Source organism: Pseudochaenichthys georgianus, chromosome 14 (assembly GCF_902827115.2).
Source record: "Pseudochaenichthys georgianus chromosome 14, fPseGeo1.2, whole genome shotgun sequence".
Taxonomy (NCBI): domain Eukaryota; kingdom Metazoa; phylum Chordata; class Actinopteri; order Perciformes; family Channichthyidae; genus Pseudochaenichthys; species Pseudochaenichthys georgianus.
Window position 1 is genome coordinate 10,608,948 of NC_047516.1, and position 20,109 is coordinate 10,629,056.

At 39.8% G+C, this 20,109-nt stretch overlaps 1 protein-coding gene across 1 annotated transcript in view; it reads left to right on the forward strand.

The window, feature by feature from the left end:
• The first annotated feature begins 6,036 nt into the window (after positions 1–6,036).
• The window catches only part of jade2 (jade family PHD finger 2), a 201,167-nt gene continuing 187,094 nt past the window's right edge, over positions 6,037–20,109 (forward strand). Inside the window, 1 exon segment of the mRNA XM_034099362.1 lies at positions 6,037–6,990. The gene's annotated coding sequence lies outside the window, so the exon portion shown is untranslated.

Genomic DNA, 20,109 nt, shown 5'->3' on the forward strand with positions numbered 1-20,109 from the left:
AGTAAAAAAAAAATTTGATTTAAAAAGCACATTATTATGAGGCACTGGATGTTTCTGTGGCTATATTTGAACAATTACCTTGTTAAATAATGATGATTTTTTTATTTATTTTTTGATTGTTGCTTATTTCACTTAACCTACATGTTTGAGCTATATCCTTTTTTCAATGGAGCTATGAACATTGTAATTATACTTTCATGCACTGCAAGTGGCTTAAAAAACACTGCTCCGACAGGTTAAACTCTCCTGATGCTCTGAATCGAGTCTTTTACTAATACACCACAGGGAAAAGAGTAAAGAACAAACTTGGTTAACACTGAAATATAATGCTGTGTGAGTCTTCCCTCTGCATACTGGACCTGTGTTCGAGAAAAACAAAATTTCCCACATAATTGCATACATGTACACAAATGAACCAACTTTTAACATGTCACCCTTAACTTTGACAGCTCTGAACCAGGTTCTGTAATAAATGGCCCCTATAATATTATATTGTCAGACATTCTGAGTCCTAGAAAGACAAGGAGACACCAATGCACACATAAAACACACACTTTCACCTCCTCTTAAATTCCCCCAGAAAACCCCCCAGTGGCACTCCTGTGTATGTCCTTTGGGCCGCTTCCAAGTCATACAAGTTGCCGCTTTATTGAGTCAACCTACCCATTAAGTTTATGGGCTCGCTCTCCCCCTCTCACTCTGCCTGAAATGTACACTGATGCTGAAATAATACACTGCGCTCGAGGCAGCTCTGGCAGACAGCCGTTCTTGCTGAGTCACCTAATGCATGCTTACTCAGGGGAAAACTATAATTGGGAAAACACACAGACAACAGGTAGTCCTTTCAGCCACAGTCCTATAGGGGAGGGCCAACAAGAAAAGATTAACAACTCTGAAAAAGTGTCTGTGGATATCAAGGTTAATGTGAGGAGAATGGGACAGGCAGCTGAGAAAGTTATTATATATATCAAATACCATTTATAGTACATACTTTTATGGTTATAGAAGATAAGCTGGATTGACATTTCTGCTAAGACTATGATGTTCTTATTACTGTAAAGTCACTATAAAAAAATAAAACCCTTACATCACACTTCTGTTTCAGTGCTATCTATTCTTATTTGTTATTTCCTGTTTGCACCAACACCCATGACAGATGATCATTTTGAAATGAGCTACTTTTTATCTCATGAGTTTATACATAATAAGCCAAACTATACTTCAACTTTAACTGTAAACATAAAAAGATATAAAGTGTTCAATGTGGAAGACATCTATAAATAACATCATATTGTTTTGAATGTGTTTTATCTTGTATTTTACTATTTTTATTATTATTATTATTTACTATGTGAATGTTGACCAGTCTAGAATTTCAATGTCTAGAAACTTCTTGATGAATAAAGGTAAAAAAAACAAATAACTAACACAATTAAATCTTTGTAGCTTTATTTTGCTCTAGATGTACCAATTGCAAATAGCCATTGCCATTGCAAAATTCTCTGCAGTAAATGCACCTATAGGCACAGCTTGCCAGATCAATAACACCCAAAAATCGCTTTATATACCTGAAATGTAAGTTGAGACCATTAGTCTTTGGGGGTTTAAGCAGTAAAACTAGCTCATCACTCAGCCACCTAGGGGCTACTAGGGAGAACAACAGAACAGTTTCAACAAACAACAAAACAAAGCAAAAGAGAATCTCTAAAACTCAAGTCTATCAAAATAAGGTCACGCTTGACATTGCATTGACTTTAGCTTCCTGTAGAGGAGGAGTGCTTAAAATCTTCAATCTTGGGAACCAAAGAGATAAATGTAGCCTTGCACCCTGGGACCCAGTCTAATTAAATGTAGTGCACTTGACACGTAGAGATGCTGGAGCAGTAGGGCCTGACAGCTATTACAGGTCCTGGGTCCTGACGCATTATTTTTTTTTTATATATATACCCATCTATAGGCAGAGGCGATTCTAGGGGGGCAGGGGGGGCCAGTGCCCCCTAACACTGACCTCTGACCCCCCTGTGGCCCCCCTAACAATGAAAAGTTTTTTTTTTTTTAAATGTATATTTTCTGGTACTCGGTTTGCCAAAAACCGCAGGATTTTGTTGCTGTAATGTGAGATTGTGCAGACACCCTTATGTAAAGTAGAGATGTAACTGTTCATTGCCTTTATTTTTATATAAATATGGTGTGAGTGCAAACATTGCACTATAACTTAAGCTGAAGCTAACAGTAATAACTATAAGATCTATCTGAAATAAATAAGTGTACTGAAACAAATACCAATAACTGTATTGCATTGTTTTCTTATGCGCAATTACTTCCTACCAGAGGTGGGAGTAAGTCCTACATGTGCAAGTCATGAGCAAGTCTCAAGTCTTGACCTACAAGTATCAAGCAAGTCCCAAGTCACTGTGATGAGAGTCAAGCAAGTCAAGTCAAGTCATTGCTCAGGTCAAGCAAGTCAAGTCATACAAAATTCTGATGAATAAGCCCAGTTTCCGCATTTAAATCAGTTAAAAGACAGTGGTTATGAAAATGGATTTAACCCACACTATGATCTTCATTACATACACAGTTAATCATTTGAAATCTAATTTAGACCGATGACAATCATATTAGATTCATAGTAACCCTAGAACTGCAGACAATATAACTAGGACTCAATCAAAAAGTCTGTTCAAAAAGGCAGAATTCCAGGTAAGAAAATCATATATGGCATTTGCCATTACACATATTTAATTTAAATTTCTGTTAACACTAGAACCGCCAACAGCATCAGCACCTACATAGACATCCTTTTCAAATCATTTAATTTGTTCCTCTTCATAATTTCCTTATAAACTAAGTAGGACGATATTTAAAACTCATTAATTGGGTTAATTTAGAAATTGCTTCAGTTTATCATCATAATAATAATAATAATAATGCATTTGATTTATATAGCGCTTTTCACAACTCAAAGACGCTTTACAATATGAGGGAGGGTAGACAAACAAGGACAGGCAAACAAGTAAGTATATTAAAATAAATAAAAAGGCAGTCAAGAGGAAGTTGATTGAGAGGGGGGGGGGGCTTATGGGTAGACAGAGTTGAAAAGATGTGTTTTGAGGCAGGACTGAAAGACTGTGAGGGACTCAGAGTCACGAAGATCTTTGGGGAGGGAATTCCAGAGCCTAGGAGCTGCCACTGAGAAGGCTCTGTCCCCAAAGCTGCAGAGTGTGGATGATCATAACAGATCAACAAGTTCAGATTCATTTTACAATAAATCAAGGAATGATGCACTTCTACAAACAAAAACAACATAATTAAAACATTTAAACAAACTACTAAAAGTAGATGAACTACATTATTCAAAAGTTTACAGTAACTTCTGATAACAACACAGGGGAAATAAACGAGGCATCTCTTTTCCTCTCTCTCCCTCTCCTGACAGCCCGTCACTATCAGGGTTAGTCAAAATGAATCCCTTGGAGGTTCTAGTGTTCATTTACCGTTGTCTTCTCTTTGCAATGCTTAATCGATTTGAAACCAAGTCTAACATAGCTTAGACTTAACGTTAGCATTCTAGCTAACACAACACATGCACGCACCTTTCTCTGTGTTTTTTTTTGTAGTGACGAATGAAGTTGGATGTTGTGGTGGTCGTGTCACTGATCTTTATGCTGCAGACCCGGCATACCGCTGTTCTCTTCTTATTACCATCATCGACAACATAATCCTTGAATCCAAACTTCACTATTTTTGGAGTAAAGCTAGCCGCTGCCATGTTAACTGAGACTCCTGCCTTCTAGTGGGTTGTCAGGTTTGCGCGCATGGCGCTATAATCACGTTTTTCGAAAAAACTAAACGTAATATCTCACTACAAAAATAAACGCCAATATTTAATTTTAAACAGTCAAGTCCTTTCAAGTCATCTATCTCAAGCTTAAGTCAAGTCTCAAGTCATGAATACCTAGTCAAAGTCAAGTCAAGTCTTTTATCAATGTTAGTCAAGCAAGTCTCAAGTCAAAAAATATGCGACTCGAGTCTGACTCGAGTCAAGTCATGTGACTCGAGTCCCCACCTCTGCTTCATACTGTCTAGTTCTCTTTTTCGTCCTGCATTTATTGTGCCCCCCTCAGAAAATAACTGGCCCCCCAGTGCCCCCCCCCCAGTCAAATTGGTCTAGAACCGCCACTGTCTATAGGCCTAACTGAAGATGACATATTAGGGCCATGATGCAAAGCATGCATCTCCTCAGTGCACACATTTCATTATAACACCTCCACGCATAAACATTAATTTGGTCATCTCTGTACACATACTGATCTTGTTAACTGTGGTTATGAAAATCAAGTGAAACCTATGTCATGGAAAAACTGTGTAATGTTGGTGAATGGTGTGTTTGCGTCCTGTTGCAGTTATGGTGGGTGGGGTGGTGGGAGAGTGATCTCGATAATATCAACAGGAACTCACACTGACTGAGTTCATGTGCCTTGAATAAAAAAGCTAAACTAAAAAAACATGTTGGAACAAATTAACTTGGCTGGAGTACTACAAAAAAAAAGTACACACCTCTGAAGATAGTCTATGGATTTAAACACAAAGGGAATAGCAAATGATGTTTGTTTGCTTTTTGACACATGTCTGCTAATGCCACTGTCTTTAATGGAGGAGACAAAACAAATCAGGTTTAAATTCAGCATTTCACCAAATACAACTTGATGTTATTTGTCATGGTATTTGCCTATCAGTAAATGGCATTTGTTGGATATGGGGGAATATTACCACACAAACACTTTGACCCAGATGAGGGGATCTGCTTCCAACGTGTGCATCTCATTAGAGAGTAAACTGCATTACCTCACATTAGAAAGGACCGTGGGGAGGGTCACAGGCTGTTTCCTCAGGGGATGCATGCCTACCTGCGTTGTGTGGAAGACGAGGAGGGGAGGGCAAACTGTGGGATGCTGCTGATGCATTTGAATGTGTGCCATGAAATCCCTCCTTCGTGTTCTTCACTGCCTCATTTCACTTAGTGCAAAACAGCATCACACCCTCTTTGCCTCTCCCTCTCTCCACTTTCTGAGAGACACCTGATACATCTGATGAGTATTTGTGCACCTGACATCCTTGCCTGTGTGCACATTCTGAAGTGTGTGCATGTGTGTGTGTTTGATACAAGGATAATGATCCCATTTGTTCTCCTGAATGACCTTAATTGAAGTCTTCCTCCTGGCTCTGCATCAATGTGTATTAGCAAGACATTTACAAAAAAGCTGAGTGGAGATAATTAGCAGTTGATCCGCTGTCTATCACGTAAGAGATGCACAACTAAAAGCTGCACATACTTTATATCCAGGAGTGGGGGGTTTGTGTGAAAATTGCACTCCTTAAACGTCAGATTGTAGAGACATTATAAGTGAATGCACTTCTGCTTGGCAGAGGACAGTGATTTAGAGACAATGGATGGTAGTAGATTACACATTGATAAAACATCCTCCACCCGTTTTAAATATGGATTGTACAGAAAATGTGAAGGAAGGTCATTTACTTGCCAATCTGAGTCATTCCCTTTGGATCACTGAGAGCAAATCAATCACCTCCGGAGAGATATGATCACTTACAGTAAAGACCAACTACATGCAGGCCTTTACTTTGAACCAAAGCTCAAGCTGCTAATTAATTTTGATGTGAAGTTATTGGACAAAGTAAGAATGAGTTTGAATTCTAACATAATTCTTCCTACATAAAGTAGTCCAGTCAGTCAGCCATAGAAAACAGATTGTGTTTAAGTTATTTGTGATTTTAAAGTGATCATATTTAAGAAACCTGAAGAAACTTTGTACACTTTTAATTGAAAACATTATACATTATGTCAAAGCTGTCACACTACACATTGGATGAGTGAGCCATCCATGACAAAATAAACCAAATATTTTTAGGAACTAGTTTTCTTTTAAGCTTGCCACATGATAATCAGCTTCACCAGAATTACCTTTTTTCATATGTAATTTCAATACTTTCCACCACAAAAAAAAGCCTATTTTACTGGCAGTAAAATTGGCAGGTGAAGTTTCAATGCCCATCCTCTCCTCTTCGAGGCGCAGTCATCTTGCATTTCTCAGAGTAGGAAGTGCAGCTTGCGGTAACAGTGAATTGAAAGTACGCCATAAATATGGCGCCAAAAGAGTTTTCAAGCTGATGATAAGAGCTGATTTTTCTCTGTGTTGTGTTTTTTCTTCTCCTCTGGAGGTGGGAGGGAGAGATTGAACCCAAAGACCTGCCAGTGAATTTGTGCAGAGCGGTGTGTGTGCACGTCAGTACACCGGGCAGAGGAACCGAGGCAAGGCAGCAAGTGAAGACGAGGAGAACTCAATGTTTTATTTTTGAAGGAGGGACGTTGCGAAACTGGCTTGCAATCTTTTCTGACTCATCGTTTGGAAATATAGCATCCTTTTTCTTTTTTTTTCACGCCACCTTCTCTTGCTTCCCCGTCACCTCCTTCCTTTACCGCTTGGCACCGGAGAGGAAAACACCGTCGGATTTTGACACCACGTTTGGGCAGTTTTTTTGCAAAATGCGACATGCTTTCCTGTGAGAGGTTGTTGTGCGCACCTCGCAGCCTGCTAACCCGTGAGCAGCAGCAGCAGCAGCAGGACCACCACTGTGTTTGTTGTTGTTGACTTGCAACTCAGTCTGGCTGCCACTTTGGGATTTTATTTCGGATTTTTGCACTCGGTGGCCGGTCTTTGCAGGGCTGACGCGCTGTCAACACGCACCGTGAGGGGGAGGGAAGGGAGGGGAAGGGACAGTCCTGTCACCCAACGTGGATCCAGAGTCGGGGCTGTTTAGCAGCACTGCTAGCAGCCTGCCAGGGCACCGGGTGGGCAAAACTGAACTCCTGCTAAACCCCTCCACTGTAAAACTACATGTGCCTGGCTCCCAATGATCTCCTAATCTCTGGGAGTGTGGACATCTCTGCATCCGAAGCCGACTGCTATCAAGGTAAATAAATTAGCACTATTATGCAAACATTATAATGTGTAAAAGTGGGAGGGCTGCAGGACCGCTGAAGTCCACTTTGCTGCTGCTGCAAGTGCTATACCAGTGCTAGGCTAGCGGCAGGGCAGCGGCTCTGTCTGCACTTTTACAGCGGGCTTGTCAGTCTCATTCAGCGGCTGCTGTGTTGTTAGACTGAGCGGTGCATGTGGGTCAAGCACAGGGGAAGGAGGGGGTATGTGTTGTATGTTGCAGTGAAGAAGACATGGACATAATGTTAACCCAATCTGAAGCCAGAGCCCTGTGCATGCTGCAGAAAGATGAAATAAACCCGGTAAACTTGTCATGTTGTAGCGCTGCGAACGTAACGTGAACGCGCCCCGGTGGGAATCGAGTGTGCGAGCGGATAGTTGGAGAGTGTCCAAGTGTGGTTATTTTTTGCGCGTAATTGCGACAAATAGGGCCATTTTCAGCAGGAATGCGAGCTGTAACTTGCAGGCGAATGTGAAAGCAGGAACACAGACATTTTTGACACATTTATAGAAGGGTAGGATATGAGATGAAGTTGCGTGACGGTTAGGACTGGGTGCAGGGTGGAGGAGGCACCAAACGTTTACAGTCCCTGGAGGATCGACAGGTTCCTGCACAGTAGAAGGGAGGAGAGGAAACCAGGGGGAGCAGCTCTCCTTTTAGGAAGGCTGAGCACGCAACCACACATATACACACATCAAGGAATTAGAGCAACTCCTCTCTGCCCCCTTCACCCTCTCTTCCTCCTCCTCCTCCTGCTTCGTGCTGTGCAGATCTAGCTGGCTTTAGGAGAGGGAGGAGTGGCTGTTGTTTACCTCCTCAAAGTCAGAGCTCTGTCTGTGTGCCTGGGTTAACTGAGTGTTGCATCCTTATCTTAGATCAGAATACCTTTAATCGTCCCACAGAGGAGAAATATACATTGTTAAAGCAAAAGTAAAGAGCCACAAATAGCAAAATAAAACTACAAATCAAGAGGCATAGTAAAGATATACAAATAAATTACACAAATTCCCATTTACAAAAATACACAACCAGATGGACCATAAAAAGTGTAGCATGTAACAAGTAGTTTCATAGCAGCCAGGTAACAGTATTAAAAGTGGAAGTATATATTGCACATTTATTTACAGATTTATTACAGTAGTTGAATTATCTAACTAAGAGGCTGTGGCGCAGTGGACTAGTGCGTTGGTGTTCGGATCAGGGGAGCACAGGTTCAAACCCCTGCAGTCAGCATGTCGTTGTGTCCCTGGGCAAGACACTTCACCCCAAATTGCTCCTGTGGGGATTTTATGTAAGTTGCTTTGGATAAAAGCGTCTAATAGGGGTGTAACGGTTCTCAAACATTTCGGTTCGGTACGTACCTCGGTTTTTTGGTCACGGTTCGGTTCGGTACGTTTTCGGTACAGCAGAATTTTTTTTCACAAAACAAAACATATATATTTTTTTTTATTATTATTAAACTGAATAATGTATTCACTCAAATAAATACAAAATATAATAAAATAAACATTAAGGTGCAGCATTTCGATGAACTGAAATTATCTGTATTTGAACTGTACTGTACTAGTTCCTAAGCAGCCAGCTTGACATTAGGACTTGCTTGTCATTGTATTTTCATGTTGTTTAAATAAAAATTAACTTTTCCACATTGCTTGCCGAAAGGGCAGATCTGCTGGCACTAGCAATGTCTCCTGCTGTGGAGAAAACCCTCTCGCTAGGGACAGAGGTAGCAGATACAGCCAGGTAGCGCTTTGCTAACATGGCAACATAAGGATATTTGCCGTTTGTAATAGCTTTGGCTCGGTCTGAACTTTTTGCGAGTGGTGGAGGCTTAAATGCTAGTGGGAGTTGGGTTTGCACTTCAGTCTTTTTTCTTTTGGTACCGGTTATATTCACGTTCGGGTGATGCCTTTTCAAGAGTGTGCAAGTTTGATGTATTGCCAGCCGCGTAACCAATTTTAGTTGAACAATGCCGACAAACCGCTTTGGTTTGGTCCACCTGTCTTTGTCCGTCATCCTTGTATGTAACTGCGAAACCAAAATGTTCCCAAACCGGAGACTTCAATGATGCTGGTGGATTTTCGAGCGCAACTTTATCTGCGTTCCCCATTAATTTTCGACAGTTCCTCAAATTACTGACTAAATTTGAACGCATCCCTCTGACCAGCATGCCCTCTCATCCAATGAAATGACTTGCTCGCTCTATGACGCGATGAGCCCAATGTGAGGAAATTACTCTGAATGCTGCGACGCAGCACCTGAGATTACTTCCAAGAAGTTGTTCACGTTCTCAATTTTTTACGTTTAACGTTATATTCGTTCGGTACACACGTGTACCGAACCGAAGGGCCCGTACCGAATAATTTCGGTACGTGTACCGTTACACCCCTAGCGTCTAACAAAGAACATGTAATGTAATATCAGCCAGTAATAATAATAATAATAATAATAATAATAATAATAATTATAAAGTGGTTTATATATATGTATTGCACATAAGTCATATTGCACAACAAAGTCAGGATTAATGGGTTTAAGTGGGGAATTTGCTTCTAGTTGGATTTTCTGAAGCTAGGGACCATTTATTCATAATTCCCTGGAGAACCTCTAAAGAATAGTGTTTGTCTTTTAGTGTTGATCATTAACGGATATGATCGATTTGTCCAGATGAAAAAAAACAACATTTTTATTTTAAAGGATCCCACAAGTGAAGCTGAACTGGCTGTAGCCTTGAATCAATTACGGTGAAATTGTCTGGGGACTTGTTAAATGTTCCCAGTTGTGACAGCTCACACACACACACACACACACACACACACACACACACACACACACACACACACACACACACACACACACACACACACACACACACACACACACACACACACACACACACACACACACACACACACACACACACACACACACACACACACACACACACACACACACATACACACAGACCTCACCATGACCAGTACACACATACCATGTATACATCACTTCAGGGGACATTACATTGACTTACATGCATTTCCTGGAGACTTATCCTAACCTTAACCATAATCAACACATGCCTAACCCTTACCCTTACCCTAATCCTAAACCTAACCAAGTCTTCACCCTAAAATGAATGACTCTCCTCATGGGGACCTCCAATTTGTCCCCATAAGGGTGGCGAGTCCCCACACGTGACTATGTAAACAGATTTAGGTCCCCACAAGTATAGTAATGCTAGGCCACACAAGCTTGAATTTTGAGCACACAGACCAGTAGCTCTGTGTGCCTCTCGCTCACTCTAAACATATATTTAAGTACAGATGCACGTGCCATGCTCTCCAAACACTCTCATCACACTCACACACACATACACACACGTACACAAACACACAACCCTTCTCCTGCTGGGTATGAAACCGGAGATGAGTCATGGTGTGTGGGGGCATAACAACTCTCTTTCTATCCCTCTACCCCCCTCTCTGTCTTTCATATCTTTCCTCATGCAGTGCTATCTTGTTTTCACTCATTCTCTCTCCCTCTCTTTCTCCCCCTCCCTCCCCTGAGGCTCGGCTCTCTCGCCTAGAGACAGAGGTTGTTTACAAGGCAAGTGAAGGGGGATAAGAGCTGTTTTCATTTAGCTTCCATTTCTTTGACCACTGTCCTCCTGCCGTCCTATCCTCCATGTTTCAATCCCCAATTCCTCATACATCCCTTGCATTTTTATCCTTCTTTCATACCTTTTACGCCCCATCCTTTCATCCATCCATCCATCACTCACTCCATCTTTCCCCTCATCATCTCTTGATCAACCTTTTAACTCTGATTCCTCTCATCATATGACTTTGAAGCTGAGCCTGGAGGAATGTGTGTGCGAATGCGACCATATGTATCAACTCTCCCCGTTCACTATGTCATGTGAAACTTGAGCATGCAGACCTTTGTAAGCCTCACATGTGTACATATGCACACGTGTGTGTGTGTGTATGGGCGGGGGATGTAGCGTACCGTGTGTGTATTTGTGTCTGCTGCATTAAGCGGTGAGCTCTGATTGGCTGGGAAAGGGGGTAAGGACCCCCACGTGGTGCGTTGTATCGCATTAGTTGTAACATAGTGAAGACTAGGAGGAGGGGGGTGTGTCGTTCATGAATGGAGCGCTTACGTCATGTAAACCATACCCTATATCTGGCTAAAGAAGGCTTCAGGCAGATATGTGTGTAATGCAGAAAAATGTGTCAGATAAGAAGGATGGGGACCTACTGAGCTGGTGTGTGTGTGTGTGTGTGTGTGTGTGTGTGTGTGTGTGTGTGTGTGTGTGTGTGTGTGTGTGTGTGTGTGTGTGTGTGTGTGTGTGTGTGTGTGTGTGTGTGTGTGTGTGTGTGTGTGTGTGTGTGTGTGTGTGTGTGTGTGTGTGTGTGTGTGTGTGTGTGTGTGTGTGTGTGTGTGTGTGTGTGTGTGTGTGTGTGTGTGTGTGTGTGTGTGTGTGTGTGTGTGTGTGTGTGTGTGTGTGTGTGTGTGTGTGTGTGTGTGTGTGTGTGTGTGTGTGTGTGTGTGTGTGTGTGTGTGTGTGTGTGTGTGTGTGTCATGTTATGCTGCGCTCTGCTTCCTAACTGACTAACCAGCATGTTGACCACAAGGGTATTACTAAGATGAGTGGGATTTGTGTATGCCAATATCTTTTTCCCATATCAGAACTTATGAATATTATATAACTTCTGATTCAATACATTTTTGGTCTTATGTAAACAAAAATTAAGACTAATTATTTTGAAGAATGCAAATAGACAGAATAATGAATATGAAGACATTTTAACACTTTGAATTTTTTCGTATATTAAACTTGCTTCTTTGTAAGTGAAACTTAGAGGACACAAACACTCAAACAAATACAAACAATACAATTCATATTAATGTGAGTTATGAGTTGCTTGATCACAATAATGGTTTAACTGTAGTAGTCAAATATTGGCTGTTAATAATAACAGATCAGGGGCCTCATTTATAAAGGGATATACGCTCAAAAGATGGCGTACGCCAGTTTCTACGTAATGTTTGCACAACAACGGGAGAGACAGAGAAACTGCGACACCGTTGGCAGAAGGAAGAATGGAGAAAAATATGTGGAAATAATACCATAAATAAAATGTTACCTCTCATTTATCATATATGAAGAATTCATTTTCAAACATTGTCTTAAAATGATTAAACAAATGCCTGTTTAGACTCCTCAGTGCACACAAAAACATAACTTGGAGAAATAAATAAACACGGATATGTTATTTAAAACTACCTCGAATATGTTGTGTTAATGAATGTTATGAAATGTTTTCTCATAAATGACGCCGTTTTGCATTTCTATAGGTTGTAGATACGAGCATGTTTTATATACTAGGCTATCATGTTTAATCATGTTTTATGCCGTTTGCTAAGACTTGATAAGTCGCTCGTAAAACACAGGAGGTATGGAAACTAACTAAGAACACCATATGTGGTCAATTGTACAGCTAATATAACGCAACACATTAGTTGTATTTCCTTTAACTGGTGGATATAGGGTTGCTGCGGGGAGGGGGGGGGGTTGAGATGCACAGGCTGCAGCGGAGACGCTGATTGACAGCTGGAACACAGACCACCAAATACAAACAAATAATTCAGATCCAGTCGTCATGACTCCACTCCGGGGGGATTCCCCGATCATTTCTTACAGTTTCTCATCAAGGGGGTGTGTCCTGTCCCCGGTACAAACACACTGCCTGAGGAAGGCTATGTGTATTTTTTTTGTCATGAACCTTTTTCGGACCACTTATTTATTTATTTTGGTGACGATCCGACCTCCATGCTGCTACTCTGGTTCAAACTGCATCCACCAAACAATATGATTTATCTCCACCTCCCCAAAATAACCAAAATCTTGCACGGTGTGAGATGTCTTTTTTAGCTGTTCTGTCGTCATTTCCTGCGATCTTCTTCATGCAGTCAGTCAGAATGAATGAATGGGCGTTTCTTTGACTATTTATAGGCAAATATGGGCGTTACGTGAAGCCCGCAAAAGCTGCACCACATTTCGAGTCGATTGTAATTTATAAAGGGAAACCGGTGTAGGAAGTGCTGTACGCACTTTCCTCGCCGGTACGCAATGTTTGGTGAATCGGAAAATGTCGGAAGATTTCTGTACCTATTTCTTTGGATTTCTACTACGTAAGCAACCTTCCCACGTGAATCCTACACACGGCGTTATAAATGAGGCCCCTGGTCTAATGTGTGTCACTAAGGTTATGTTTTGTCGTGAGTTTCCGGGATTGTTCTAGTTACCTATAGGAGGTTTTGTCACGCTCTTCAAGTTGTGTAACATGAAACCAACCCCATGCTGTATTAAACCCTACAGGCATGCTTTTAGTCATTAACATGTGTGTGTTTTGTCAGTGTTTGCTCTCAGTAGATGACCCTGCTGTGGCGTAGAACCGTGTGTGTGTGTGTGTGTGTGTGTGTGTGTGTGTGTGTGTGTGTGTGTGTGTGTGTGGTTCAGTGGCAGGAGATGACATCAAGGGGAGAGAGGGTGTTTTCATAAAAAAAGAAATCCACGGTGACTCAGCCTGGTTAGTAAAAGATTATTTCAATCTCTGCACACCTGCAGGAAGGAAATGGTACACATATTCCACAGTAATATTTTGCAGGAGTAATTGTAATACGATTCATAAATCTTTTTTCCTGCAAAATATTTCCCTCACTGATGGAATAAGAGCAGTGGGGCGTTCTGCCGAAGCAGATGGTTTTTCAGATAAAACTAATGATCCATTTTTGTGATGGTTTTGTAGTCTAGTATTTTGTTACCACAAAGTTGACAGTGATGTCATTAGAGCATATCTCACAAATGTTATGCTTTATTTCCTTTATGCCTATTCCATGCGTTTTCTTGTGTGTTTCACAAATCCTGTATACATTCTGTATTTTAGATTTTCAGATGTTATTATGTAATGGAGTGTTTCTGTGTATGTAATTGTAATATAGTTGGCTTTATTGTTGGTGTGACAAAACAAGCAATTTAAAGTAGTGAGTTCTGGGAAACTGGGTCTGACTATTTTAATGTTTTTTTTACATTTATAAATGAGGAACAGCATGATATTTAAGAAGACACAACTGGAACTAGCATTTTTCATTGGATATCTTCAAATACTTCAGTCTTTAGTCTGCTAGGAATCCGGCTTAAAATAAATCCTACAGTACATTTACATCCAGAAAAATGTGTTTTTATCCATTACATCTCCGATCATCTTCAATATAACTTTCTCTCTCGGTCCGCCTGCTAAACCTCCTACTCTTTACTCTTCTTAAGAAAAGTCTGAGCGCTGTAAGCACAGTGATGGACGGGCTGACAGACGTTGCCTGAGCTCCTGATGGGAAGAGTTTTTAGGAGGGGTGTATGTGTGTTTGTTTGTTAGAGGGCGAGTAAACAACAGACAGAAACAGTATGTCAGAACTTCTTTTGCTGTTTGAACACCCGGTGATCCATGATGGATATAAGCTTCTGACTCACTGTGCCATTCTTGGAGATTTAATTTGTGCCAAATATGTATTTAAAACATTCAAATCAGTAAAAGAAAGGGTCGAGGGTATATTTGACTGTTATCGTATCTAAAATTGACTGTTCAGCTGAGCTTTGAGAACATAGACAGACTTTGCACATAATAAGTAAAAGAGGAAAGAAAGGGAAGGTAAAGCCAGCAAGAGCAGAAGGTAGAGGAGAGAGGGAAAGATGACAGATGACAGGAGGGGGGGAGGAGGGGGGAGTGCAGGGAGAAAAACAGGAAGCTGGTAGGCAGGGATGCTCACCCTTCGTCTCTTTGTCCTTTTCATCCCTCCTTCACTCTCTTCCAGGAGCTAATGAACTCCTGATGGCAGTGGAGACGGGAGCGATGGATCAATCCTCCATCTCTCTCTGTGTTTCTCTCTCCCCCCCTCTCCCTCGCTCCCACCTGTCCTCCCCCTTTTGCACTCTCTCCCTTGAGTTTTTGGCAGCGCCCTAGCTTCGCTGGCTGCGACTCACCTCCTTCATTGTTTGTCAGCAGATTTCAGGAGACGGAGCGGGAGGCTTAGTTAGAAAATTATTTGGACCTCAGCCTCGTCCTTCTTTTTTCCATTTATTTATCTCTTCTTTCTCTCCCTCTTCTCTATTCAAATCTTTCATTCCCTCTCCCATGATGCAGCAGCAGGAGCAGTGGCAGCATCAATAAATATTGTGTTAATGTTCTGGTGGCTGGAACCAGCAAGTTGATAAAGGAAATCTATTTGATTTCTGTGCCACATTTGTTTGGCCCTACGCCTCTCTGGTCGGTGTGTGTGGCCATATTGTGTACAACTGCAATACAATAGTGTATGTATGGGTGAAGGCACATAGTTTCTTTCTTAATGCATTTCCTCTTCCTTCAATCCTTCACTAACTTCCCCTACTTTGTTCCTTCCTCCCTTCTTATTTCCATTTTCTCCAGAAGTTGCTGACACTGTTGTATTGCAACAATTCTTACTATTTTCCCTTGGCACTCAAAAGCTCTCCCCATTTTGAGAACCAGCCACTGTAAAATAATTGTCTTATCTTTCTCCTAGTGTCAAAAACAAGAAACCACTTAAGGCCATGGTATGCATGACTTGTTTGTATGACATGTCGACTAATAACAAGAGCAGCAAAGGGATACAACTTCTTCCTTACAGCTGCACTTGAAGGCTGGTCAAAACCCAACCCTGTCTCCTAAAAATTACGTTCCCACAGAACTAAACTGCATTCTCAATTACGTTTAGCTAGAAACGTATTTTCTCCCACGTTACGTTAGTTATGAACGTATCTCAAATACGTTTATTTTCTACATATCTTCTAGAAGCATATTTTCTTCCACGTTACGTTAGTTATGAATGTAACTTAAATACGTTTATTTTCTACATATCTTTGCCATTTATTGTCTTGCTTATAATAATGATAATTAGTTATTTATAAATATCATTTTAGAGCACACCTTTGAAATCGACAATCGGGCTCGATATATGGTTAAATTAAAATCAGTAGGCGAGGCTGTAATTTCGCCAGCTGTTACTCTCATGTGCGAGGCAGAACATAATAGCTTTAACATGCCAAAAAGCTGCTGTGTCGTTTATTGCACCTCAAACATTAAAACAAATCCAGAGTTACGTGTTTCTGTACTTCCTCTAAGAAGAAAGGACAGTAACAGAAGAGCTCTGTGACTTCAGGCTTGATCGCCGTTCAAATGACAGCGCTGGTTTCCCCAAAAGTGGGCGGGGCTGTAAAGTGAAGTAGATTTACTCTCATCTATTATTCAAAACCATTCTATTTATTCTAACGTAAATTACATGCCAGTGTTTTATCTTTTATTTATTTGTTTTTATTTTAAATCGTATAATGTCGGACTTTTTTTCCGTCTGTGAGGAAAAGAAATGGGGCTCAGAGCCTCAAAATACTGAAATCTGTATTTTTTTAAATCTTTTCCTTCTAATTTGTTATTCTTTTCTAAATAACACACTGTTATTTACTCAACAATAACACACAATTATCCTTGTTTTTATGTATTCATTTAATTCTATAATCTTGGGCTTTTTAGCCGTAAATAAAGTCACCGGAAACAGACGGGACATTTTGAGCGATACACACCACAAACCCACTAAACTGATTACCCAAGATCCTCAGCTTGAAGCTTTTTGATTGGATGTTTTAGCCGCAATGCACGCTGGGATATGGTGTTGATATGATATGGAGATATGATATCCGACAACGAAAAATAAAATAATACCTAATTCAGAGTGTGCTTGCTTTTCTCTTTGGAAGTCATCACATAACGGCATTGTAATACACGGTTCGGCTGCATTAAATATTACACATCTGCCGTAATTCTTTATTTATAGAGAGAGACAAACAGGAGAACTGCTGCCAAAACTGAATACTTGACGTGGATCATAAATATATCAACAATTAAACAACATCTTCAATTTCTTTTCACAAAATACGTCTCCTTGCAGTATCAATAGTAATTCGGCTGACTTTTATATTTGATCCAATTGGTATATAGGTTATATTTACACCATAACGGTGCACAGCTGATAAAAAAGGACTTGTAGTTTTTAAAGATATTACTGATTTTCTTTGAATATAAGAATCTAAATACTGAGTTGAGAGAATAGTCAGGGGATTTGGGTGATGGGAGACACATCTATGGAATCACAATTTCAATAGCTTACTATTAAATGACGGATAGCCTATGCCTTTCTGTCTGTGATGTTTTACAAATCAGATATTAATGTGTAGAAGTAAAACAAGAGAAATAGTATAGCAATATCCTGTAAAATTATGTAAAAACATGAATAAAACTACACATCTTCAGATGTTATACATAAGTGTCTTCACTAATAATACAAAGTTATTATTAGTGTGCTGTGTGTACCTTGTGTGCACCGCCTAGTGGTTAAAGCATGTTATTGAATTATTTTTGTTGAATAATCTTATTTGATCAAAACAATATTAAGAGTACATACTTTCATAGGGGGAAAGTAGAAGGTCAATGATAGAAATATAGAATATAAAAAGTCAAGAAGATACTAAGTGATCTCTACAATAAAACAGTTTAGTGCTGGATGTACAAAGATATTAATAGGAGGATGTGCAAAACAGAAAAACGAATTAACCTTTATTAACACATTAAAAAATACTTTAGGTTAAGGTCTTCTTTTAAACAAGAAAAAAGCTCTGGGGGTATCTATCTACAGATGAATATTAAGCCTGCCAAAGTACTTAACGTCTAAAATATTGCTTTCCTGCAATGTTAACTATGTTGAAACACTTATTTTAAATGATATTATACACATTAATTATACTCTTATGTATGTAGATAGAATAAGAAATGTGCAGAATATGACAGTTTAATGGTGGAGGTATACAGACTGTATACCTCCACCATTAAATTGTCATATTCTGCACATCTATCAATATGTGTGTACTGTATAATACAGTACACACATATTGATAGATGTCTGTTGAGGAACCTGCGACCCAAGTTGTGTATAAGATCAATACACCTTAGAAAACCTTGAAATCTTGAAAGGGATATGCAAAATAGCCATTATACAGTTTTTAATTAACTATTAGTAGAGAATAACGAGTAATGAATATACTTTATAAAGATCTGCAGATAAATGTTTAGTCTTCTCAAGCACCAACTATCAAATATCTCTCCTGATTGTTGGCACTTGACAATCACCTTCCCTGAATTGTATTCAGGTGTAACTAAAGTCTGCTTTAAGGGTTGTTTATATTCCACATCATTAATCAGAATCTGCAAAGTAAACTAAATGTAGTGGAGTAAAAATACCAGGTTAACCTCTGAATTGTAGTGGAGTAGAATTACAAAGTAACAATGAGCTGTCGTGTGGGTATATATTAATGCTGCCCATTATGGATACAAGCGATTTTCACCCATTTAGTAATTACATGTTTTAAATGTGTACACACCAATGTGTTTCCTATCGCCTAAACCTCCAGGGCTGTACACAGTGTAATACTGTCAACTTCTACATTTGGGAAAAACGTCTTTTAAAACTACAATTCCCAGTAGAGACGTGCCATAGAGAACATGTTGCGAAACACAATAGCCAGCATGTGTAGTTCTGGTGCGGCGTTCGAGTCCAGTTTTGAATAGTCTGCCGTGGTTTCGTTCCATTTCAAAGAGCTTGACGCTCGGCGTAACCTTGGCGCAACATCACGGGGTTTGTCAACGGGACTGTAGTCCCAAACGATAGCTGGGGATTATGGGTAGTGTAGTGTCTTGGGCCATCCTAAATCTCGAAATGTCCCGTCTGTTTCTGGTGACTTTATTTACGGCTAAAAAGCATGCTAAAATGCCCAAGATTATAGAATTAAACGAATAAATAAAAACAAGGATAATTGTGTGCTATTGTTGAGTAAATAACAGTGTGTTATTTAGAAAAGAATAACAAATTAGAAGGAAGAGATTTTAAAAAATACAGATTTCAGTATTTTGAATCTCTAAACCCCATTTATTTTCCTCAAAGACGACAAAAAAAGTCCGACATTATACGATTTAAAATAAAAACAAATAAATAAAAGATAAAACACTGGCATGTAATACGTTAGAATAAATAGAATGGTTTTGAATAATAGATGACAGTAAAATCTACTTCACTTTACAGCCCCGCCCACTTTTGGGGAAACCAACGCTGTCATTTGAACGGCGATCAAGCCTGAAGCCACAGAGCTCTTCTGTTACTGTCCTTTCTTCTTAGAGGAAGTACAGAAACACGTAACTCTGGATTTGTTTTAATGTTTGAGGTGCAATGAACGACACAGCAGCTTTTTGGCATGTTAAAACTATTATGTTCTGCCTCGCACATGAGAGTAACAGCTGGCGAAATTACAGCCTCGCCTACTGATTTAATTTAACCATATATCGAGCCCGATTGTCGATTTCAAAGGTGTGCTCTAAAATGATATTTATAAATGACTATTATCATCATTATAAGCAAGACAATAAATGGCAAAGATATGTAGAAAATAAACGTATTTCAGATACGTTCATAAGGAACGTAACCTGGGAGAAAACATGTTTCTAGAAGATATGTAGAAAATAAACGTATTTGAGATACGTTCATAACAAACGTAACGTGGGAGTAAATACGTTTCTAGCTAAACGTAATTGAGAATGCAGTTTAGTTCTGTGGGAACGTAATTTTTAGGAGACAGGGTTGTCAAAACCCCACTTGTCGTAGATAGTAAAGCGTAGTTTCTTAAATGTCTGGCCATACGGTCACCTTTGCTATCTTTAAGTGGACATTTTAATGTTCTGTTGAATAAAGAAAGGCAATGTAGGGCTGCACACATAAAATATTCGATCACTTTGTGGAAGTTATAATAATCCATCTAACTCTAAAACCGTGAGAATAATCTCCTCTCAGTTTCCGCTAATGTACAAGCTGGTTAGTGTTTCTCATTTCAGCCCAGCTACAGCAAGCACTGTGCATTTATCTATTATTTCTTTGTTATTTTACACTTCACTTAGGGTAGCTTTTATCCCCTGAGAG